Genomic DNA, 26,871 nt, shown 5'->3' with positions numbered 1-26,871 from the left:
TTAGAATAGTTAAGGATCGTTCCCATCAATCATTAATCAACTTCAGTTTTCAGAGCCTTAAGTACTCCTCCTGCTATCCGTGGCATCACCTAGTATCTTGTTATAAGATGTCTTAGGGCTAATGTCTCAAGCAAGAAAATTTTCAACAGCAAATACAAGCCAAAAAGACTTAAAAGCAATAAAATAAAAGGTTTAATTCTTTGAAGAAAGTTTAAACATAGTCATTCAGGAAAGAATAGAGTAATTAGAAAAAGCGTATATACATATACGTGTATATAAACTTTGTGTTTGTCACTTTGAGTGACACATAAAAGAAATTATACAGACTTTTTCACCTCTTTTTTGCCCTTTTTCTTCCTGTCTTTTCTATTTTCTATTTTTTTTTCAAACTAACATTTTAACTAACATTAAATCAATTAATAAGAATGTGAAAGTAATTGTTCTCTCTCTGAGTACCCAAGCACCAATTCATGCTCACAAGACTTGGCTGTCAATCAGCACGACTAACACACTAATGGATATCATGTCTAATCTTCATGCACTACAGCTAGGTCAAGTGCTTGGGCACAAATTGATGGTTAGGCTAGTGCTGGATTTCCAGTCCACAACTGATGTCTTAATTCCTTATTCAGACTGTGTCTGAAAGATAATTACTCTTTCACATGTCAGCTCATTCCAAAGCTGTCCTGAATTCTGAGACAGGAGCAAACAGACAGAGAAAAAGGAGGGGGGCTTGGGAGATGCCATGGCTACTCTGAAAATGCGAAGGTGCTGAGCTGAAATTGGGTATCCACAATGGAAAATATATGAACAGAGAATAATTAAGGATGGCATTTTGGGGTTACAACTGTGGAGTGTCTGTTCTAAAAAAATAAAATTAAATTAAAGCTGAAAGAAACAGCTGCACATTAAGCCCTATTTAATATTGATGCTAACTGAAGTATGGATTTGAGTGAACTTCTTCCTCAAGGTTTTTGCCTTGTATCACTGCCTTATTGTATAATAAAAAGGATTTCTCATTAGACAAGTACAGAGATCACTCACATATACTTCACAGTATTTGAGAAGGATTTTTTCCATTTATAGGCCTCTTTTGGTGATGCCAAAAATTCAGAAGGACTTTGCCAAAAATGAAAGTATAGTCCCTATGAAGGAAAAATCCATAGTGTATAAGTGGGAAAATGAATCTATATAGTTTACTTTTGAAGTATTATGTATAAGTAAAGAATTATGTTAAAAATGCTTTTAAGTCAAAGCTGTTTTCTCAGGCATATTGATTTATTCCACATATATTAGCTTGCTTATTGAGACACTGTTCTATTTCAGTTATTCAATTAGTAATATACATAGGTGGTGAGGAAAGCAGTCCTGGCAGCTTTTCTTATTGGAAATCTGGTATCCAGTTTGCTTACAAGAAATATTTTCTCCAGTAGTTACTTGGTTACTGAGGAGGGTGTATTTAAACCAGATATTGTTTATGAGAGATCTGCCCATCCTCCCTGTAAGAAACGAAACAGAAAATACCTCTTGCCAAACACTATAGTGAAGTTTCCTGATTACTGCAGCAACAGGAGAGGAAATGTTGTTTCCACTTCACTTACTTCCAGGCTTCCTGGAATATTACATTGCCTGGTGCTACTCTCTGATCATGACATAATCCTTAACTATTGTTTTTCTTTCACAAATTAATTCTGTGAGTTGCCTGCAGACAAAGCCAGTAACGCTTGATCACTAAGGTAAAAATACTATCTTCTTCAATTTTGTTTAACTATGGCTAAGATCTTACAGGTCTGTCTGGGTGAAAAAAAAGAAATTAAGGTTTGGTTCATATAGTTTTCTTTCAAGAATATAGGTGTTTTTCAATTAACCTAGAATATTAAGCAATTGAAAGAATAGTGTAGTCTATATTTTATGAATGTATTAATCATAATACGAAGGGAGACTATAAAAGCTTACACAGTTTAGTGTCCTAGAAAATCCAGGAATAGGATTAAGATATACAGACCCATGAGTCCTTTTTTGACATCTAGAAAATGGTTCATTTTCTTTTTTAATCAGTCCTATGTCTAGCAAAAACATTTTACAGCAATTTTTCTAACTGAAATATAGATATTTCCTGTTGAAATTGTTGCTGTCTGCATAACAGTTTGATTTATCATAAGGTATATTCAAGTGAGAGATACAATGAAAAAATGGTATTTTCTATGGATGTTACAGATAATTTATTGGATTTTTTAAAAGTTTTTATTTGGATTTATTGTTATTGTTGTGTTAGTTGATATTATTTATGGTTTTCCTCATATTCTTCTCATGATAGCAACACGGTTTTAGGTTTGATGTAGATTTTTGACTAGATTAATGACCTTTTTACTAGATTAGTGACCTTTATAATGATGATGAAGAAACACTTAACTATATTTACTTTAGCAGTTGTGTTTAGATTAAGGTTATATTTTTAAAGCTAACCTCCTGATCGGCTCCACTACCCTTGCTTTGCTTATACATCTGGGAGAGGTGGTGGACAGCACAAATTAGGTACCTTTCAAAGGAAAATACAGCAGAAGTGCTTGAAGGGCAAACCCAGCACACTATGAAAGCTAATGAGAATTCAATTCATAACACCAGCCAGATCCCAAATGTGCATACTGAAATGCACATTTCTCTTACTTTTCAGGTCCAATCCAGGTGAGCTACAATTCCTGGTAATGTGACACGTTTTTTGCTGGCATGTCAAAAGTGTGTGCAGGCTAGTGTTGCCAAGTGAGAGAAGGAAAGACATCAAATATTAGAAGGTGTATGGAAAAAAAAAAATATATATATATATATATATATATATATATATTACAAATATACATCTATTCCCACACTAGCAGAAGTAACAGTATAAATGATTATTTGAAATTTAGCCTAAACAACATTGGACTAAAGTATTGGAAATCATTATGACAATGCTGTCAGTTTACACTAATGATAGGGCGGGCTGTGGATTTTTTTGTGAAAGGCAAGTAGATTTTGGACGAAAAAAGGCCAAGAAATATTGTCCTCAAAAGCACATCTGGAGAAGTGTCCCATCTTTGCCTGTTTAAGTTGACTGCAGAATCACTGTGATGATTATTAAAAATGACTCTGGCTGAATTTATTGGGAGAGTGAGACAGTATCTGGATGGGAACAAGCCCTGAGTTTGATGGGAATGAGGGTTAACTGCCTGAGGGTCATAGTACATTTTAATAAAGTTGGTACACTGAAGGACAAGAAAAAAAAAACAAAACAAAACTACAATAAAAAACAAACAAACAAACAAAACAACAACAACAAACACCAGAAGAGGCCACAGAATTTTTATAAGCTCCCATGACTGAGAAAATGAACATGGTGTTGTAGTACAGGTTCAGAACGTGTGTCACCACATGACAACTTGTCTAGTATGTGAGAAAACTTTACTATTCATAATTGGTGAAACAGTGCAAGTTTCCTATAAAAATCAGCTTTGTAGCAAATATTTCTATCCTGGTAATGTTGATAGAAGAATATACCCACTTACAGAAAGAACAGAAGCTTTTCTGTAAGGCCCATAGATAAAGGTTTCTACAGTTCATAGAGGAATTGGAAATGTTTCTTATATGCTGTCTTGTCAGCAGAATCTTGCTGCCTCCTTCCTCCTTGTGCAATAGCAGCATGCTAACAATTAACGATACTTTGATTTAATTAAGTTATTGTAATTAACTAAGGTTGAAGCATTCAGTGTTACTGCATCATCAGATATGTTGTTTTAACAATTTGTTTAACAATGTTTTTGTGGCTTTGGGGGAAACTGCATTCTGATTTGTGTTTAATTTTCCACCTACAGTTAGATACATTTAAAGAATTACTGAAGCTAAGAAACAAATGAAGCAATGTAAGGGTTTTTTGTTATTATTATTATTTTTAAATTTTATTTTACTTCCTTTGATTACATAATTAAATCTTCTAGAACTGGTTCCAGATTTTTAAACATTTTATCAACATTTTATAAACCCAATAAATGGGTATGAGACAACAAGAATTCTCACTGAGATAGAGCACTCTCATGATAGTAGAGGTTGGTAGGCTAGTACCTAACAACTGTCCTATGGCAAATCCACTTATTTTAGGTAATAGATGGCATCCAGCTTCTTTCTGCCCACCTGCTTAATCACTATGTCTCAGCATACTGATATGTAGTGGAGTCTTTATGAGCATTTTCTTAACCACTTCATGGAAAATAATCTGGGTTAAAATAAAGCACCTGTTTAAATTGTGAAGACTAACCTGAATGATTTTGATGGGGAAAATCTGTAAACATGCAAGTGTAGGATGCCAGCTCCAACAGAGATAGCTGGTTGTTCAGCTAGAGAGGAATGACAATAATTGGAACGGACATTATATTTTCCTATAGAAAGTAAAAATTTAAATCTCAGAATGAAATATTTACCATGGGATTTGTCTGGTTTGGTGATATCCAAATAGTTCTTTTATTATTTGTAACATACATGTCTTATATTGTAGCTGCACATTTTATACTGTAGCTCTTATACCGTGAGAATAATTAGGCTAAGGGATCTGTTACTGAATGGAACAGGAGTATATAGCTGTGCTTTAATGAGTATTTTTCTGTACAGGAAATCCAGTACCTTTGGAAATCTATTATAAGTCTTTCTTATGTTCTTTTCCTCAAATGACCTTTTTACAGGTAAATGCATTTGAGATTAACAATGAGGTCAAATAAGTGCTAGGAGCAAAAATCCATCGGTTGTGATTCTGCCACTACTTGCAATTTGCTATGTCAAATTCAGTGAGTTATTCATCTGTGCTTGAAATAACCCATCCTTAGCACAGAGATAAGAAAACATACAACATCTAAATAATGGAAATATTCTGATATGTAATTAATTGTTTGTGCAGTTCTTTCAAGAGAAAAATTGCTTTTGTATTTGTGCTCCAAGAGCCTATCCTGACCTAGAATTATGCAGACACACTTGGAAGATTACTTTCAAGGTACATCAAATTATAATTAAAATAAGATGTTCCTATTCCAAAAAAAAAATAAGGTTGTGGCTATTTTTAGATATAGACAAGTTACAATCAATAATATTCATTGTTTCTCTTATTTCAAAATGAATTGTGATTAGCTATTTATATTCAGAAATATTTATGAATTAAAAGACGAAAAAAAAAGTCCTTGACAGTGATATGATCAAATTATATTCTAAATGACTTCATTAACCTCTCTGGAATTATAAACACAATGTATAAACATCAGAAAGAAGTTTCTTTTTTTTCTTTTTTCTTTTTTTTTTCTTTTTTTTTCTTTTTTCTTTTCTTCTTTTTCTTTTCAAAAAAACATTACTGAACAGTGACTGAAGAGTCTTCTGTATAGTTGAATACGCTGTGCTATGATTACTAAATATTTCAAGCATAACCAGTTAATCTGTCATTACATTTATCTTTCAAAATCCTTTCCTGAGAAAGAGGTGTCAACAGGTTTATTAGAACATTATCCTCATTTAATAATTCAAAAAGTCAGTAGTTATGTATGTTTCAGATTTCCTTCCTCTCTCTGCATTTTAGTATACTTACAAATTTGTGTGAGGAAACCTGTGGCTTTTATCTCCCAAGATCAGGTGTGGAATGAGAAGTTTTTAGTTCTTCCTGGTAACCTGCCAGGTATTTAGGAAAACAGAAACTATGAGCAGCTCTTCTACAGTCTGGTAGCAGTAGAAGTTGATGACATTCTAGTCACTGGTACCTCAATATTGTGAAGAATGGTAATATTTAGAGGACTTATATTCTGTGATACATACAAATGAAAATTATGTGTGTTTATTATTTCTGGAACACATTTCCAGCTTTTGTTTTGTTGATACTTTCATCCAGCTTTAAATTGCAATCTATATTAATTACTTCTAATGGAGTTTCACTTCACACCATGAAAAACTGGATTCTCAATATGTAACTAGAATTAAAATAAGATATATATTTTTGCAATAAGTGGAAAATAACATTTCCATAAACAGTTAGATTGAAGCAGGGATACATCATTTAAATTCAAATTCATTATTTTGTTTACAAATTATAAACCTGCCATTAGAAGTCTTCCTTTCTGTGCTTTTTGTTGAAAAATTAAAACATATTTTTCTCTGAAGACTACAGATCCTTGTCCTGCAGGTTCTTATTTAGCCTGAACATCTTTAAGTTTTGAGACTGGGGCTATGTGTGCTTTGCAGACTGTCTTGAGAATAAACTAACTTTTAGGGTTAAGCACAAACATACTCTTTTCCAAAAGTTTCAGAGGAGGTCACATTTGTCCTTGGAAGCCTCTGATTGAACTGGGTATATTGTAAAGAATATTCCTGGAATCTAATGGGCATTGGTCTTCAGGAAAAGGAATCTCTCCGGCATCACCATTCTAAGAAAAAATAAAGTGTATAAGGTGATAGCAGGTATCAATATAATTATACACCATTTCTTTAGCTCAGTACATAGCTGTCTTTCATAACTTCTATTGTAGCACGCTTTTATGTTTATATATACACATACATATATATAGTTTATCTTTGCCATGCATATAAATAACATGTATGAAAACACCTGACATTCTGTGTAGTGAAGGGAAATATTACATAAACATATTAGCCAGTCATAGTGCTGAGTGCTGTAATTCACTAAGCAATGCAAGTAAAACACTTTTCACAGAGCTCATATTTCATATACTTTAGTAATTCATTTAGAAACCCAAGCTGTATCCATTCAAAACTTCAAAATGTTTCAGAAAGCTCTTATACAAAATGCTCTGTACTCTTAGGAACATTGATCTCTGGTCCTAATCTTAAACTTCAGTTCCTTCTGTTTCTGGTTATTGTCCATGAGAACGGTACTATACCGGAAGGAGATAATCTCTGAATTATTGTCAGTACACTCCGTCTTGTGAAACTGATTGTAATGTCTTGGGCTGTATGATATTAACTATGAATGGTTGCCTTTTGCTACATCCATCACTGATTTATGTTAATCTAATTCATTTTTTTGCACAGCAGAGTATTTTAAGATATTCCCTTATGATGAGATAGAATATATAAAGTATACTCTACCATTGTTGGTCTCCTGAAAGCCTTTTCAGTGATAAATTGAACATTATATCATATCTCAGTAGAGCTAATCTCAGCTTTGCAATCACCAGTGCTTCAGTTTATCATTTGTCTATTTTGTACTATAGTGATTTAGGTCCTAGGACATTCTTCCATTCTTCGTTAAGAGTGTACAGAGCATGATTCAACTGAAGAGTCTCCTACATGCTTATTTTGAGACCTTATAATTTCAAACTGGCAAGTTCTCTAGGTTTGCTGCATGTTTTCTAACCCTGCTCCCTCCAATTTATACTCCATTTAGAATACAACTATTTAATGGAAAATAAATAATAATAATAAAAAAGTAAAGGGACTTTTAATAACTATTTGCTAGCTATAAGATTAAATTTAATTGAAATGTGTTATTCTTCTAGGACAACAATCTGAAACAGTTTGGAAATGGTGAGTAATGCATTCTTTTTTCCTGACTGATTTGAATCCTGGGCTTTGAAGTGCAAATCTGATTTTATAGTTGTGGTAGAGGCAAAATCATGTGGTTTAAAGTTGTTCATTTTATTTTTGGAACACTTTTATGATGACCCAGCATAATGATTGTATTTGGATTTAGTACAACAGTGTGAATCAAGCTGGGCTCTTGGGCAAGTAATGAAATGTGTTCCCTCTTCAACAGTGCTTGATGTTCATTTCTGCCATCCTTGTAGTTTGGCAGCTGTCTCTGGACTAAAAGTCCTTAGGCAGTGGTTATATGGAGAATGAGTTTATTGCTGTAGGCTTGTGAAAAATAGAGGGAAAGGTATAAGGTACATTTGAGGGTGATTGTCCCTCTAAAAGATTTTCCTTAATGTTTAGGAGAAGGAAACTTGTCTATTATTATATGGCTAGAAGGACAGTTCTCCCTTCATCTCTGGGATGAATGGATTGGTCACATCAGCACTGGTTTGCAAGGAATGAGTGGCACAAGAGCACAAATGTAAGAAAAAAACATAAAATTATTCTCAGAAAATATTTTCAGGTTTATTAGTACATATATCAGACCAGGTTTACATTAGCGTATTCTTGAATCATGTGTCATTTTTGCCTGTCTGAACCGTGAACGAGGTTCAAGGTTCATTGGTGCTGCCAGTTAATCCTTACGGTTCTTCTTAAAGCAGCAACCAGAATCCACAGTCATCATCAAATTAAACATGGACATTCACTTCATCAGAGGGTTTGTATTTCCTTTTGATATCAAGACAACAATGATCACTGGCCTATGATGCCTATACAGACTCTGGCAGAGGCTGTAAAGGTCAGTGGAATACAGTGACTGGAACAAAAAAGAATATGTAACAGAAAGCATTTGTAGCTTTACTCTAAGGATGAGCAGATAGTAAAATATTGTCATTTTCTTCCTTGTTACCATTGTTATGTAGAAAATGTAGGACTCATTCTCTCCTGCTTAAATATACAGCTAGGTTCAATTGAGCAACAAAGTGCTCAGTATGAAATTGTCCAATTTCAGTCATTGCAAATGGAGGATTCTGCTGTCCATATGCATTGTAAAGAGGACTGTCCTTTAGGATATGTGAGCAGGAACCAGTAGCTGTAGCAGTTTTGTTTGTTATCAGTTGCTGCTGGGTAGCAGTCAAAAGAGACTAGCATGCCAAAATGGATGTATTCTGCACTAATCTTGATTTTTTCACACTTTGGGCATTTCAGAACACTTCTTCAAATGCCATGAAAATTGGATTTTGCTGTTGCACTAAAGTGAACTCAGTAGTGCAGCTGCTGAGGGAGAAAATATATACTTTATATTTGCTCTGAAGTTAATGATAACTGATATTTCCAAACGACTGTCTGTCAGCATTGAAAAAGCAGAATGACATATGTACCAGTCTCCTTACCTTCTGGTTATTGTATCTGCAGTTAGGAACTTCTCTACACTAGATGTTGTCCCCTGGGAAAATTGGACCTGAAAAGTTTCTCATTCCACATCAGGAAATCAACAAATTTTTTCACTGTACCTTCTCCTCCTCTCTCACCCTCAAAAAATGACAACAAAACAAAGCAACACCACCAACAACACCAGAAACAAAAAACAGTAAAACAAAACCAAACCAAACCAAAACAAAAAACAGATGAAGCTCAGAAAGAAGAAAGAGAAAGCTCCTTTCCTATGTTTTTGCTGGGCTACTTCTTTTCTCACCCTCCAGTTAAGTTGTAAAGTAGAAAACAGTGGGTTAACGAAAATTAGTTTAGGAGTTCCTACCCATGAAATTCATCATAATATGGCTTAGATCTATTTTTGTATATATATCATAGTGATGCTGCCTGCCCAGTTGATGTGGTGGTACAATTATTCTCTTCTGTTTGTCTGTGCCAAGAGCTTGTTGCAGAAAGTAGGCCACCCAAAGTACTCTTTAGGATGATGCCATCCTCTGCCTCTTTGTACCAGTTCTGCTCATGGGAAGATAACTACAGGGCCTGTTTCAGAAATATCTGTCCCCTTTCAAATCACAGCTGTACCTGTCATCATTTTGACAGAAAAGGTGAAATATTTATCAAATGGAAACACACAATTGGTGTTGGTTACAAGATAAGAATACCATTGAAAATATGCTTATGAATGTTATATTATACTAGTAAACCTTCACAAACCTTCACATTACACAACTTACAAGTATCCTTTCTAAGGGAATATACCTTACTTTATTAGATTCCTCACACTGCTCCAAATATGCTCTTTTTTTTTTTTTTTTTTAATTTTTTATTTTTCCCTCTCTCCCTGGTTTTCCTGTGGAGGCACATCTGAGTATTTAATATTCATATTATTTAAAAATCTTCTCTTCCCAGGTTTCTTTACTTTTCTGATGGAATTTTTGAGTTCTAAGGCTGTCTACACAGTTATTGTTGAATATATATGACTAGGCCTCAGATGCTTAGCAAATTCCCTTAGAAATTGGTCCAGGTACATTTGTGTGTAATTACAATCCTGTGTTCCAGTTATGAAATAAGCTGACATAATAAAATGAATGAGTGAAGGTCCATCACATTTTACTAGAATGTTAAACACATTAATAACGATAATTTATAGTACAGCATAACTAATGCTTAGCATAGATTGCCATCTAAAGCCTTTACAAAGTAGCATGGTAACCACCATTAACAACCAGTATGCTTCAGCCTGTACTTGATGTTTAGAGGTGGTAAACCTGCAATTTTGCATCAACATCAGTATTTGTTTTTGTCTATGTTCCTGTTACTTGAAACTTTGCCTTGCACATTTTTCTGTTCTTTGCCTTGCAAATGGGAAGGTTAAAAAAAACCAACACCTATTCAGTTTCTTATAATTATTCAGATTGAAATATCATGAAGGCATTAAATTCTGACACTTGTTTAGTTAACTATGTGAACAATGAAAATGCAGTGCTTAATGTAGAAAATAAATGATTTTTTTTTTTTTCCTTCAGTTTTTGTACCAGGCCATTTCATCTTACTGTAAAACAGACAAACTATAAAAGCTATTGGATCATATAATTATAGTTTAAATAAAATAGGGGAAAAAAGCTGAACGTATTTAAATACCCTTTTTCAGATGAATAGCTCAGCAATGTACACTATGTAGGCAGTAGCTGTGCTGAATGCAGAAAATTCTGAGTTCTGTGTAGTGCTAAAACAAACGATTCAAGTAACAATGGAGGTGAAAGCTCTTTCAGAAGTACATTACATAATCCAATAAATCCAGATATAACACTCTTAACTATGAGTACATCTTAATTTCAATTAAATCCTAAATTCTGTTGCACAGAATTTAGAGATGTATGTCCAGAGATGTATTTAGTATCTGATTCTAACATATCTGACTAGTGAAGCTGGACGTGAATTCTTAACAAATTATTTCATTTCTTTTTCTTTTTAATTAGAAAAAAAACACCAAGCAGTCAAGAGGCTTCATTCATCCTGCATTTTAGAAAGCTTGGTGAAAAGACTGGAAAAGCAGGGATGCTATAGAATCATAGAATCATAGAATATCCTGAGTTGGAAGGGACCCTTAAGGGTCATCAAGTCCAACTCTTGACACCGCACAGGTCTACCCAAAAGTTCAGACCATGTGACTAAGTGCACAGTCCAATCTCTTCTTAAATTCAGACAGGCTCGGTGCAGTGACCACTTCTCTGGGGAGCCTGTTCCAGTGTGCAATATATATTTACTATACTGTTAGAAAGCATTAACACAAGTATTTGTAGTTGAGTTAGAATTGGCTATAACCTTGGAAATCTTTCAGGAGCCCAGTGGATTCTTCCTTCAGCTTCTACTGCAGCTGATAAATTTGAGTAAAAAGATTCTACCTGATTCTGCAAAAACAGGATCATGTCACTACTGCAATCCTGTAGATAACACTAGTCTCTTGAATTAATCATTTTAAGACCAGGATGTGCTAGATATTATTCCAATAATGTAACTTCAATAATGTAACTCAAACAATAAATTTTATTTATTGCTTGGTATTATCCAGAATGCTGGGGGGATGTGCAGGGAGCAACTTGCTAAATGCATATTTGTGCTGCAGGAAAGGGTAAACAGGTTGGGAGTGGTACATGTAACTCAAAGAAGAAACAAATCAATAATTTAAGATAAGGAAGTTTAAGTTATCAGGAATGGTGAGTAAATTATATAGTACATAACCATTTAGTAGTCAAACCTGACAGAAATAACAGAAAAGCTGGCAGCTGTCTTAAGAAACCTGTTTCTAATGACCACTTTGCAGTCACATAGACTGTGTAAAATAATAGCTATATTTGCATTAACCTTTAGTTGCTGGAACCATGTTGCAGTAAATATTTTTCCATAACCAGGTAGTTTATATTTTAGAGCTTTTAAGAGTCTTATACTACAGAACACAAAGTAGTGTTAAACAAAGGAAAAGTTTATGTATCAACTTGTGTATGTTATGTTCTTAATGGAGAATAAACTTTCTGATTTGAATGCTGTTTATTCAGTAAAATGTTGATTTTTCTAAAATGTTTGATTTTTCTTTGAGCCTTGAAAATATTTTAGAGCACAAACTGAAAAAAAATATGTATTCAAAGTATTATCCATTTCCAGTTTTACTCTACTCTTTCCATTATTCACATCAAATATATTAAATTTTATCGTCAAGGACCTGTTTAATTATACACTCAGAAAGAACTTTGGAAACTGTAATTCCCTCTGTACTGTAGTTCTCCCTATATATGTGGCAAGTTAATTTCCATAGTACATTCTTTTTCCTGAAAGCCAACTTTTTTTTTTTTTTTTTTTTTTTTGAGAGATAGTTATATAAACAGAGAAAATATTAAGAAAGCAGTTGAACTTTGAGAGGAAACCTAGTTAAGGCTTAGTTTTTGCCTAACTGTGGTACTCTTGACAGTTAGATGAAACAGTGAATGAGGCTTCTCAAAAATATCTGTGACTGAGGCTAAATCCTGATTTTATGGACTTGGACACAAAACATGATAATTTAATGCCCAGGAAAATATGCACTTCATACTTCTCCAGAATGTTCTTGTAAAATTCACTGGACGTGGAAATGAACTTATCTATTGGTTATTTTATATTTCACTTGATACTTACTTCCTAGAAGGTTTCTTCTTCTGCTTTAGGTAATTATCTTCAATGCACACTGTTTGATTACCTCTTGGATTTTAGACAGCTAAAATAACTTGGTCATTTAAAAAAATAAATTGGTCACAATTACTTACATTTAACACCATTTTATTGCAGTGAAGACCAATCACCAGGCAAGACAGGCTTCTAACATGCATCTTTCTGGACATAGTTAGCTACCTCAAGATGTGGTTAATGTGCTGTAAAATTTGCAGAGAGGTTATCTGTTACATTATTTCTCATCACTCTTGAAAGAGCTGCCATAAAAGCAAATACATGGAAGGAGGACTGTCATTGTATATACCTAGTATATCAGTAAAAAATGAAACTGCATGGATATCCATGTGTATGTATTTAATCACATAAATGAAAGCAGATACTTGTGAAATTAGTCATTCTTTAGTCAACTCAGTGAACACAGGTTTTCCTTTTGAATGGATATCACTAAAAAGCAATAATGAATGTGCAAATCTGTTGCACTCAGCTGTCTGAGCTTCTTGGAGAGTGGGAATAAGAACAATTGCTATTACTCCAGTTGTTATACTGGCAACACAACGTTTATTTTAGCTAAGGGAAATTGACTTATGGAAAAATATTTAAGAGGGAATGTGTTCTATATATCTTCTCTGTAACATCTGTATTTTCTCTCTACTCTTCTAGCCTTCATTTAACATGTATGAAATGTAATAAGAATTTTCTGGATTAAAAAGTATGCATAGATGAATCTGTTCCAAATATAAGATTCTAAAAGTCTTTTCTCATCTGTAAATTAAGCCAATTTCTTTTTTCCTTTTCCCAGCTCATTCTCTTTCTCTGGGATTTTATTTTCTTTCTTTATTTATTTTAAATCCTATTTTAAAATGTCTTAATCACCTTCAATTATCCTGTCCATATCTTCTTAAATCTCTGGGTAAAATATCAGAGTCTTTAAAGGCTGGTCTCCTACTCCTACAAGTTTCTGTAACACTATTACTACATGGTTCAGAAACTGTTGTGGCAGCTTTCCACTCTAGAATAAATTTTCTCCCAAGATAATGGAACGAGTGAGAGTTTGAGCTTTATCCTGAACCAGAGGCATAATGAGCATTTTGCAGAAATATACTATAACTGCAGAAAGTTGATTTACTCTAGCTATTTTTCAGCTTCATCTTTTCCAGTTTTCATTTGCTACTTCCCATCTGAAGTACATTAGTTACTATAGAAACAGCAATGTCATTGGCATAGGTCTAAATATAGTGATGTCCACTAGTGGAGTAATAAGCCATTTTTTTTTAAAATGATTATTTTATTTTTCCAAACCATAAAGAATATGGTTTGGAAAACAGAATTTTTGATGGTACAATACAATGAAAAGTTTGTGAGAGACATAATTTTCACCTTGCAAAGAAAAAAATCATGATGGTTCCATATTATACAAGTCTTACCTGAAATTAAATACTAGCTGGAAATAAACACTTTTATATTTTTCTATTTCCATGGAAATTGTGGCAAAACAAATTTAACCTGAGTTCTGATTTTCATAGTTCCCATAATTATAACTTACAGCAGCAACTTCCAATATGGAGGCTTGCTCTTGGACGATGACTTTTTAGTTTCATCATCCTCTGTCACAAGATGCTTTGCTCTTGACAACATCTCACTTGCATGTTTTACCTAAGAGCTTGCATCAGAATGTCATAAGTATTTTAACATCTACCTCTATGGTGGCTCGTTACTTTGAGTCGTCTTGGTATATTGAGGACATCTTGGTATATTCTTTATGCTTCTTAGAAATATAATTGGTGTATGAGTGTGTGTGTATGTGTGTGTGTCAGGGAGTGGGGGAGTGATTTCCCAAATCACAAGGATTCTACCAAGAATCCTTAATGGGTTTGTAATTGCATTTTTTTGTCATTGCAAGGACTTTCCTTTCATGAATAATAAAATTCTGTCTGCTGATAAGCACATAAAAATGCTACTGAAATATAAAATATTAATATGGTAGTGGTGTTGCCCCCCCCCCAAAAAAAAAAAAAAAAAAAAACACCACAAAAACAGCAACAACTACAACAAACACCAAAAAACAATAACAACAGTCTTACCAGCAACATTGTCACCAAGAATTCCTGAGAGATTTCAACTATGTTAAATATGTGTGTAAGCAGGGTGTCTCAGTTATAAATTGCACATGTTTTTGCATATAACACCTTCATTTAAAATATTTGAATGTTGTTTAGATTTATTTCTGTATGCGGATATTGTCCACAGTCTTTGTTTCAGAAACATTTGTTCCGTCCCTTCTTTTAGTGATAAAAAGGTTAAGTTCTGATGAGTCCTGAGTTGTCTCAGGTTTAAAATGAAAAATATGGTTATGATTTTAATTCCAGCTTACTAAATGGATGAGAGTTTCCATAAAGAATGATCAACTTTCACTACAAGGAAACACATACAGATTTAAAATTTGTGAGCTAGCTGTTCAATAGAAAGACACAAAGCAGAGCATAGTATTGAGTCTGAAAAGTTAACTTTTGAAGGAATTAATTGTAGATTCATCAGACATAAATTATTACACTTAGAAACAGGATGAATTTTCTATTCCCAGAGGAATTTCCAGATGTAAACTCATTATGTCTTGTTAAAGAGAAGTTGCTGGACTTGTCATTTATATGTCGAACTTTCAGTTAGCTTGCTAACTGTTTCCAGAATTGTAGCAATTAACACTGTGAACTTTATTTTTTGCTTCATTTGTAATAAAATAATAATAATAAATTTGTATTTCATTTGAAAGATTATCATTTTATGTCCTGGTAAGTGACACAGTTCTGTTTCCAAACTGTTCTCTTTCAAGTACATTAGCTTCATCTGTTGGTAGACAGTATTCAGACTATTTATATTTCCATTTTTATGTGAGAGGGGTAAGGATGTTTACAATGCAACACTCTTATGCTTTGGAATACAGATGTTCTGCTTTTATACCACACTAGAGAGAATGCTAAAGGTAAAATTGTTTTGAAAGAATTATTAAACCTGATAGCACAATGGAACATCAAAAGCATTTATAAATCATAAAGACAACATTTTAGACTATATAGTTAGTGACCTCATTTATCCTTCTGTTTAGAGTCCTGTAATTCCAATTTGTCTATGTACAGTTATTAAAAAGCTGTTCTTCGCTTTACTGGCTGCAACTCTGCCAGATTTTTTTATCTTCATCTTAGCTACTGCTATTTCCTCCCTCATCTATCAACATCTCATCTCTTCCTTAAATGATTCCAATACCCTTTTTTTTTTATATCTTGTGTTATTCTATTCTGTGTTGCTATAAATGAGTGTGAAGCCCAGGGCTCTGTTAATCCTTTCTCTGTGGAAGAATAGATTTGTATAGAAAGGCCAGTGTCAACTCTCAACTTCTGATTGGGTTGCCTATAATTAATTACATTTTCTGTAGAAAACCTAAGGCTCATTGAACAGTTGCAGGTCCCTGGCAGGGTGTTCCATTATTTACAGCATAATTATGTATTGGGACTGCATGAACAAGTTTAGATTGGAAAACTTTTACATCAGGACAGTTTTCATTTTGTCTTCAGTGACACTGAACAGGTGGTCATTTCATTTAATAAGTATACATAAGAAAACAGCAAACTTTTACTGTATCTCACACTGAGTAGATCTTTATATGAAGAGCAGCTGTCGCAACATCTATTAGGAAAACGGCATAGCAAGCTCTTCATTGGTCAGAGATTAACCAGAAAAATCATTTCAGACCTTACCACTTATCCAGGTAGGTATATCTCAAGAACCTGAAAACTGTCCTTCCGAGCTTTCCTTGTCAGGTGTCTTTTTCAGGAAGGTTTTTGGTTGGCTGATTTTATTTATTTATCTGTTTGTTTGTTTGGGAGGGGAGTAGTGGTGTTTTGTTTTCCCCTTCAGACAAGGACACTGTGTGACAGACTTTTTGGTTCACACTGAGCAGAAGGAAGGAAAAACCCAGCTTTTGTATCACATTGAACCAATCTGTAGTCTCTTTCGATAATTCATCTTGTATGGATACTTTTTTGGAATATTCACATTTGCTTCTTTAGTACCAGTATTTCAAAATTCCCAAATTCCTTGTGAGTCATTTTTTTTTAGTGGATGTTGTAACGTTACTGAAAACAGTCTAGCAAAAGTCTTTCTTGTTCTACTATTTTAAATATTTTGCTTTTATATTTTATTATACTAGGTATTCTTCAACTATATTTATCAGGTGCTCAGATTTCAGTTCTTGAGAGAGAGATACTAAGGAAAGAAAAGCAATTAAAAATCTGAAAGCTTCTCAGAAGAGAAGCTTTGTTTGCTATGCTATACTGATATCAATCAGAATTTTATATTTTTGGACTAGGAAACAGGTAAGAAAGTCTTTGATTATTTTTTTGATACTGAAATCTTTACATCTGTGCAAGAATATTGCACCATCTGCAGAATACATTCTTGGAACCATTAACAGTAATAAATGCTACTGTGTTCTTCATGTGGCAACTCCATCCCAGATAACATGACTTGCAATTCACATTTATTGTGTGACTTAGCAGTGGATTACTACAATCTGGAGTTCTGTGTTCTGTGGAGATTGAATTGCAGTTTGAAGTTCAAGGACAGGGCAAATAACTGTATGGGTCTGAAAAAAAGAATATATTTGACTCGTTTCCTAATTTGTGAACATTTCAAATTGTGTGTGCAATCATTGTGAGGGACTGTTAACTTTGGCTTATTAATTCATAGTTGTCAATATTTTTCTATGTAAATTTTAGTCTTGCTGCAGCTCTATAAAGTAGTTAGCAATAAGTTTGTTGTTAGAGAAGGCAAATTCTTCTCAGCTGGAAAAAAAAAATACTCTATCAGTGACTTCATGTAAGATGTTTTTATGTGTATTGCATTGACTGAAAACAGTCTGCTGCAAAACATGGCTATGCTTATTAGTGACGGTATTTACATGTATAAAACAATGTTTGAAATAACACAGTTACTCAATGCATCCAAGAGAAAGTTTCAATCTACTAGCAACTTCCCAGCATTTAGATTTCATGTCCTTTCTTTCCTAGATCACAAATTTCTGCAGAGATTACAGGATCCAGTTTCATGGTAAATTCTTTATTCCGTGTTTAAACACCTCAGTATGTATTCTGATATATCCAGGAAATAGGCATCAGAAGCTTTTACAGAAATAAAGTGTTGATGTAGATATCTAACTCGAAGGGAAGCTTGCTTGGTTCTTAGGTTATTCCCATAATATCACCAACTTCATCTGAAACAAGAATCTTTCTGTTTCAAAGAGGTTAGCACAGTAGTCTTAAGTTAAGCCTTAGGGTGTGTTCATATTTAATATGATTAGATCGAGGTATATCAAAACAGCCAAGCCCAGAACATGAACTGGAGGTGATTATAAATGAATGGATGAGCAATAGCTTTCTCCCCAGCTTTTACCTAGCTGTCCTGCAGGTGTTCTTTTATTTTCAAACATACATACTAGTAGTTTGTTGGCTGAGCTCTGCCACAAACATGAGGCCAAACCCTTACAATACTCATGGTCGTGCTTTGTTTTGGCTGGCTGCTAACATTGTCCTGACAGCATAAGTGTGAACAAAATGTGAATAAAGGCAAAGCATTTGCTTAGTCTGAAATTTTTACTTTTGCTTGTACTCAAAATCCTGCTCTAAGTGATAGTTTCCCCTCTAGAATATTAAAAAAGGGAGCATCTTATATAATAAAAATTTAAAGCATGGTAATAGGGTAAGCATTATAGTAATAGCCATAAGTATATACCATAGCACTTAGATGGCCAAGATGGAAAGATCAAAAATAGATTGCTATAATAAATCATTTTTAATGAACATTTATTTTAGCAATGTATTAATGGTCTTTTGAATAAAGCGCTTGAAGTTGGAAAGAACACAAAAACAAGTACAAAAACAATTTAAAGACTCAGATTTATATGTTCCATTTAATATTCAATTCCATACTTTCAAAGATATTTGCACGACAGAGATAGTTATCTCTTCCTATTTCACCTCTTGCTCCTATCAAAAGTAATAAAAATGTAAATAAGTTTACAGAGCTATCAACTTTCAGTTAGGAGCTTTGTAAGTCAAGCTAATCAACACTAGATTTAATAAGCAGCTGAAATCTTTGAGTCTTTCTACCTACACCACAACAGGAAAAGAGAAATATAAAGGTAACTCTTGCTTATTTTTATAGTGCTCATCACTTTTTCCTCTGTAGCATTAAATGAGAATGTAAAACAAAATGCATTTCTCCACTCAACATTTATTTTCTATTTAAAGCTCCAACAATAACGTGTTTTTCCTCTCTCATTCTACTTGAGTTGATTGAAAAGTTTTGCATATTTACCAACCCCACACTTTGCCTGGCTTCATGAATTATGCAATTTACCATGAATGCAATTTCCTGGATTTTACAGTAATAGGTTTAATTGTGTAATGCAATTCTGTATAGAGAGCTCATTCATAAACTATAGAAAATGTTAGAACAATTTCTTACATGGGTGAGTATTCCTGGGCAAACTCAGATGAATATGATAATTTGTCTAATAAGCTATTTCTGGATAGTTTTTACACAGGGGTAATATTCCTTAGCAATGATATTTTCAGGAATACTTTTACCAGGCTATTTATTAGAAATAGATCAACGATATTTTTGGATATAAGCTGAAAAGACACTAGTGTCTTCATTTGTCCTTTCCATATTGTAGCTTTATAGGTACACATAGACATGGAGACCATGTAGTAGAATACATCAGTAGGTGTTCAGCTCTTCTAATTCTGCTGTGGATAATTTAATGCAGTTATATGCAGCTATTTATTGTAAATGATAGATACATTCCAGCTTATTTTACTAATTTTATTATATTTACCACTTAATCCTGTGTGTTTTACACAACTAACTTAATGAGAAGGAATTCAAGATTTTTTTTATCTTACTGAACAATCCTAATGCAGTAATAGAATTAAAAATCATGAGTATTTTGCTTTGCATTGCACAGAAACAAATCTGTGATCCTCACGCACTTAATATCTCTGAGCACAATGTTTGCAACAAGTAAACAGTAAGACTCATACAGAACTCAAGAGATCAGAAAGCTGAGGCAGTATGAGACATGAAAAACCTTATATTTCATCTTTCTTTTATACATTTGTAGCCTTTAAAATAAAATATTCCTGTCTTCCTCATGGCCAGCACACCTTCTTTACCTGTTACAAGCGTCCATTTTCTGTCAGTGCATTATTTGTATCTTAAACTTCAGGAGCTCACCAAATTTGCAAAATTGCACTTGAAACTATTATCTGCAAGAGTCTTTTCTTTAAATCAAAGGGCCCATGCACTCTGCTGTTAGATTGTGTTTTGCCTGATCTATCATATTTTTTATGATTAAGTACAAATGATTAGAAGTGGTTAAAAGAAAATTAGAAACATGCACATAGTCCTACTGTGCTTGAAATGGTCAAACAGTTGTTTCAGGAGTACTCCTGAGATCTTCTGTAGTACTGGGAACAGCCAAATCAGTCATCTCAAAGCAGTCTTCTTGTTCTTCATTACCTGGTGTCAGTATGGTTCAGCCTGGTAGTCAGCTAGTTACGTAGCTGTCTGATTTGCTCTTGGGGCCCCTTACCTCAGTGGGGAATGGAGGATTAGACATCCTGGGCTGGATTCAGTGACCTGAACAGAGACATTTAGTAACATTTTGGATGCTCAGGACAGCCAAGAAATCTGTAGCAGCAGGCTACAGATTTACAGTTCACTAGTGGAGTAGTGAACTCCTGCACCTTTCCAGGTGCCTAGCAGCACCTCAAATGACCCCAGTTATTTATCTGTGGGTAACTGAATCCTGTCAATCACATCTGTAGAATGCACAGTGAGAGCATTTGAGGCAAGGCGAATAAAGCAGCAGCTGAAGGGACAAATAGGAAAGAGACTCTTTTAGGTTGAACCTAAAACCTAGAAACTGTGGGCCTCCATTTGCAAGCTACACACTGTATACTTCATCCAGACTGTAATCCCTGATTTATTTAGAAATCTGGTTCCAAAGGTGGCATTTTCTTTCCAAGACTGGCTTTCCTCAGTCTGCAAACCTTACTTTAATATCACCCATTATATTTTAGCTTATTTCGCCTTTGTTGCACGTTAGTTGAGTTGCAAACACAAAATCTGCATTGGAAAGAAATCAACTTTTGTTTATGTAAAGTCATATCTGAAAAAAAATGAACATTTAAAAAAAAAAACACAACAACAAAACAAAACAAAACAAAAAACATATCTTGCTTTAATAATGAACCCAGTTACCAAAGAATTTTCTGATAATTATTTATTATTTAATGGCCTGAGGCAAGTATGAGAGTAGAGAACATTCCTCTAAAATAGGAAGGAACTGCAGCAATAGCAACTCTCTCTGGGATTATTGCTGTTAAGAGCCATTTTCAAAAGTTTATGATGCAGACATACAGGCTTGAAAGCACTCAGATTCAAGTTAAGGTATTCAGATATTTTAGAATTAACAGCCTTTTTAAAGCCCTCATTCTTTCCAGCCTACATTTCAAAGCAATTGCTGAACTATTTTATATTTTTTTTCTACTCTGAGGCAGATAATGTTCAGTGAACCTGTTGTCTTTCCACCTCTTATAAGGAAGTGGAAGCATCATAGTAACTAGATATAAACCCTTTGATGCATTTTCCTAATGCTTGCCTGTCTTGGCTTGAAAACCCATGCCAGTTCTTAGGAGGTCAATGTCAAGAAATAATCTCACTACAGGTGAATTAATACTGGTGTATCTCTTGGTGGATGCTATGGTTGCTTATCATCCATGTGGATTAATGCTCATGTGCCTTCTAGGGTGAACTAAATAGGTCATTAACCTCAGGAAATCTGGGCATGGGCTAAATGCATATACTCTCACCCCTGCTTACAGTATAAATAACGCTTATGCTGTCTGGATTTCTGACCCGTGTAGTCTATGCAGAAGTTATTTCACAAATTCTTGTGGTTTTGGATATTCTTTGCCCCAGAGCTCACTCCACTGTGAGTAGCATCATACTATGTTGACATATAGTATGTTTCAATTGAGTTTGACATTATGGAGTTATAATACTTGAGCAGAAAATTAAGGCTGCTTTGGTCAACACTTGCAAGGACTATGCTATGTTAGCAATCCTAAAGCCTTATAAAGTCTATTAAAGGCATGCTGTTATGATCACAGATTACATGTTAAGTAAATGAGATAGAGGTGCCTCATGTGCTGGAGGCACTTTGTTGTCCTAAAGGAAAAGGTCATGGTACTGTGTGCCTGCCACAGGCAGTGAACACTCCAAGGCTTGACCAGCCTTGACTTAGTCTTAATCAGGATAGATGTGAATCAGCTGGTAGTTCAGACAGGAAAATAAAGTCCACTCACCAACTTTCCGCTAGTAGATCTGAAAATGGATGGTAATGCATTTGGAAGAGCTTCTGAGGGTCATTTCAGGAACCTGTTTCTCTTCCTTGAGGCTTTTTTCAGGCAGGCAAAAGGCTTTACCAGAAGCCATTTTATTACTTTATCCTTCTGCCTGTAGACGATGAGTGCACATTAAATATCTACCATATTTCTGCAATGGTTACTACTAGAAATATTGCTTTCTCCTTTACATGTTTGCATGAAATTACTTAAGAATTGTCTAAATTGCAGAAACTTCATTAATTTAAGTTTGTCAAATATTTTTGTGGTTACAGGAAAAAAGGCTGTTGAAATAAAATAAAAATTAAGTCTAGTGTATCTGGTCTTTAAACTCTGAACCAACTAACTTGTATAAGTCCAGTCTGATTCATTTCTAGGGAGAAATTTTCTTTTTAGAGTTTCCTCTTTTCTTTCAGAGAAGTACATATCCACTCTCTTATTTCTCTGAAGTATCACATGTTGCCCACTTCCAAAAAGGTAACTTGTATGATTCCAGCTCGACAATCCTTTGTTTTCAAGGGTGTGAACTTTACAACTGTGAATCATAAGGTAAAATATAAGCATGAAGATTGTCTTGCAACCAGATCATTTTTTTTCTTTCTTTCTTTTTTATTTTTTTTTTATTGAAGTGGTAAATCTGATTTGAACTGGTCTGCCGTTTAGTTCCTCAGCTGCTGAAATTTAAAAAATTGTTTGTTAAATATATTAATTCTTGTGTTTTTAAATACAATTATTTTTGTTACTTATTTATGCATTATATAGGTGCATTTATACTGATACACATTTCACCAAGTGACAAGACAAGGACAAATGGCCTCAAGTTGCACCAGGGGAAGTTTAGGTTGGATATTAGGAGAAATTTCTTTACTGAAAATGTTGTATGTCATTGGAATAGGCTGTCCAAGGAAGTGATTGAGTCACTATCCCTGTGGGTCTTCAAGAAATGTGTAGATTTGAAACTTAGTAGCATGGTTTAGTGGTGGACTTTAGTACTAGGTGAAAGGTTGGACTAGATGATCTTGCAGGTCTTTTCCAACCTGAATGATTCTATGATTTTTTTTTCTCCTGCCTCTTTTTTGTATTGCAAATGTTTTTTGCATATGTGTGTACATATAAATTGGGCCCGTGTGTCTGCTTTCTCTCAATCCGTGTTCACGTCTTCTTATTTCGAGATCTCTTTTCTTTTTGCTCAACCTTAATAGTTTTTAGCTGGTACTCCTTGGTAATCCTGAACCAAGATTGCTTTAGAATTCTCTACAATTTTTGACTCACAGAAAATATAAATTATTTTACATTAAAATATATTATTATCCCCAAGATCTCTGGGAAATCTTTTAGCACCAGAAATGTATTTATTATAGTCAGTAAGTAAGAATTTGTTCTGAACTGAGGAATTCAGGAAGAAGACTACATTTGGCAGCAGAGTTATGTCTTCATTCCGTTGTTTGTATCCCTGTGTCTAGTCTCTAAGTCCAGCTTGCTCATTTTATTTGTGGCTTGCTTGACTGACTGTACATTGATTTCTGAAATGTTCAGACTTTCAGAGTATGAAGTCTAACTATATCACTCTGGAGCTTTAAGTTAGTTCTTAAACACACTCTCTTTTTCTTGCTTGCCTTGGCAAATTCTCTCCTCTATGCTTATCTAGTACAACTTTTAGAAATGTATCACAAGCTATTAGAGAAAAAAAACAGCACAGTTAAAATTGAAATTAATTTATAAAGACATAATACTTGTCATATGGTCTATATCAGTGTAAAATGTATTCATTTCTCATTGGATTTTGATGTGATGCAACTTTCTAGAACTAGCAGAACCGAACCTCTGTAGTATTCTCAGTCTGGGGCTATGCCTAATTTAGATTTAGATGTAAGATCACCAAGGAAAGTATGTGGTTGTGGAAATGATTTCAACATGGGGAAGAATTTAAGCTTGAGTGTTTTGCTGGCTATCTGTGCCTCAGTGTTTTATGCAGACCCATGGTTACCCAAAGTTTCCTGGTAATTGTTAGACTTGCAAGAAACACCCAACAAAATACTTCAGGGAATAATCCCACATTTGATGTCCTACCTTAGTGCATTTTATGATTGCATATGACAGCTGAGATACAGTTCCCAGCACAGAGACAGTTTTAGAGTTATTAAAATAATTTTTTGAACGGTTGATTAACAGCATGATGGTGTTTAATATTCTCAGGGTAGGAAAGAATGCACTGAATTAAGTTTATGTGAGTCACAATTCTTGTAGCAGTCATATTTACTACAGGTGGTAATATACTGAAGGATATTTTTTCAGGACCATTGTAAAATGTCTATTTTAACAAGTTCCCACACCTGCTGCAGTGCAATTCCTGTTATCAATAGTAGTGGGATAAAACACTTGATAAGGAACAGATATGATTGAAAGAGGGAGTCAAAGAAGCATTCAAACTTTTAATGTAAGGAGACAAATCAGTCAGCTCAGAACAAAAAGAGCAGATGGGGAAATGGTGAGGTACTTAATCAGATTCCCCTCTCAACAGTGTTGTAATTTGTGACACATCTCTATAAGCAGGCTTCACTGAAGCAAGGTGACAACATGGAGCAAAGAATAAGTAAAGATCAAGGACAAGAATGAATGTACCTGAGAATTGGATGTTCGACTATGGTAAGAATTTTAAAACCTTGAAAGCTCATCAACTTTGTCCATCAGGAGGAGACATTGGCAGTTAGACTGCACATTGTGGGTTATAATCTCAGTAGCTCAAGCAAACCAACCAGAAATGAAAACAACTAACAGAAGCAGCGCTAGAAAAATCTTTAGAAAAACCTTACCAGAATCCTTGATTCTCACACTCAAGAGACAGAAGTGATCAGAAATGGAAGGAGTTAGAAATCAAGGGCAGTTAAAAGCAAATCATTGAAAAGCAGAGCAACTTCCATATTGTAGCCTCACTCACATGCCAATTTAGCACATGCAATAGATCACAGCTGTAGAATGCTAGGGGCTCAGATAAATGATGGTGAAGGACTTTACTAACAAGTAATGTTAACATGAACACCAGCTATGAGATAGGTTGGTAGTTTAAAAACATGTAAACCATTTGTACCAAGTAAGACTCTACATAGAAGGTGTGGAATTATACATGTATACACACAGAAACCCTCTGTGTTTTCATGAATGCCGTAAAATGTGAACCTGGTCAGCAAAGGGGCCCAGTAGAAGTAGGAAGAATGTTTGCCTGTTAGAAAGAAAAAATAAAAAAAAAAGTTTGTCTGAATTTTCACATTGAGTGTTTCACACTGATATTACTGGTTAATAGGCTTTTTTCTAGGAAGTAGTAAGGGTAGGAAGACACTTGACAGTTTCATATCCAGTATGGTAAAAGAACTAAAACACTGGAAAACCATACTACAGATTCTGTATAAGCAGTCTATGAAGCAGACTCATGTGAGGTGCTTTAGTACTGCAATAGTTAACAGTGAGGAAAACACTTCTGAATGAAAATCCAACATAATGAGGTGCTGGGAATAGTATAGCAGGAGGTTGAAGGCAATAGTGCACAGAAGCACCATAATCACTACATGGGCCTTTTATTAAGAGGGTCAGTGAAGTGTTAGTAGAATAGCAGTACAGCCGTACTAAAATGGTAACGCTTTAGCCATGATTTCTCTATTAGACTAATTCTTAGAAATAGGCCATGCATCAAATAGTGCCATTTCCTTAAGCTTATAATTTCAATATTTATGAGTTAATTTGAATCCCAAATCAAAAAAAAAAAAAAAGTTCAGTTATGCAGCTGTAGCAAACAACTTATCTGATGCATAACTAATTACTTTGAAAGGTTCAGCTGATTTCCCAGCCTCTCTGTCCCCCCCTCCCCCAATTCCATATGCATACAAATTGATAGCAAATTTTCTAAAAGAAATAAGCAAACCTCATGAATACTGCTAAATACCCACAGCCCAGTTTCACTTTTAAGAAACACTGAGATATGGAATAAACCCAAACCAATGTGAGATAAGTGCTTTTAGTTCCTTCCTCTTCACAAGAGTCATCACTTCTGTACTTTTCAGTGCCAATTTTCTCTCCTCTCACTCTATCGGCTTTATGTAGCAAGGGTTTGTTACCAGAGGGAGCTGCAGGGGTGACCTCTGAGAAAAGTCCAGCAGCTGCCCCATGTCAGATCAGAGCCAGTACCAGCTGGCTCTAAAAGGGACCTGCTGCTGACCAGTGCTGAGCCAATGAGAAGTGTCGGTTGGGTCTCTGGGAGAGCAGAGTCAAGAAAGGGAAAACAAACAAACAACAAAAAATGCTCCCCAACTGTGACTGGGAGAGAGGGGTGAGAACCAGCCCTGCAGGCCCCAAGGTTAGTGCAGCAGCAGGGCAGGAGATGCACCAGGCATGCAGCAGCCTGCAGCCTGTGGAGAGGCCCCTGGTGGAGCAGGCTGTCCCCCCTACAGCCCATGGGTCCCACATGGAGCAGATCTCCACACTGCAGCCCATGGAAAGGGGTGCACACAGGAGCAGGTGATTTGGGGGGATCTGCCATCCATGGGGAAACCATGTTGGAGCAGTTTGCTTCCTGATGGACAGACTCATGTGGAAGCAGTTCTTGAAGAGCTGCCCCCACAGGGTCATTTTGGGAAGGATGACATCCCGTGGGAGGGACCCCGCATGGAGCAGGGGCAGAGAGTGACTG

The 26,871-nt window shown here is 34.8% G+C and overlaps 2 long non-coding RNA genes across 3 annotated transcripts in view; one reads left to right on the top strand and one right to left on the bottom strand.

Moving 5' to 3' along the window:
- Nucleotides 1-1,590: 1,590 nt before the first annotated feature.
- The window catches only part of LOC101794455 (uncharacterized), an 85,629-nt gene continuing 60,348 nt past the window's right edge, over nt 1,591-26,871 (top strand). The window contains exons 1-2 of one of the 2 annotated variants that reach the window (XR_002406417.4): nt 1,591-1,736; nt 7,518-7,545. This is a non-coding gene — a long non-coding RNA (uncharacterized lncRNA). Of the gene's footprint in view, nt 1,737-7,517; nt 7,546-26,421; nt 26,539-26,871 lie in introns of those variants that run through there. The other variant, XR_011809034.1, reaches the window with a different exon arrangement.
- Nucleotides 19,538-25,096, bottom strand: LOC119716931 (uncharacterized). Its single transcript, XR_005265749.2, has 3 exons — nt 25,004-25,096; nt 22,152-22,302; nt 19,538-20,421 (listed from the first exon to the last, which is right to left on the bottom strand). It is a non-coding gene; the product is annotated as an uncharacterized lncRNA (long non-coding RNA).

Source organism: Anas platyrhynchos, chromosome 4, assembly GCF_047663525.1.
Source record: "Anas platyrhynchos isolate ZD024472 breed Pekin duck chromosome 4, IASCAAS_PekinDuck_T2T, whole genome shotgun sequence".
Lineage (NCBI taxonomy): Eukaryota > Metazoa > Chordata > Aves > Anseriformes > Anatidae > Anas > Anas platyrhynchos.
This window is presented reverse-complemented; position numbering and strand designations above follow the sequence as displayed.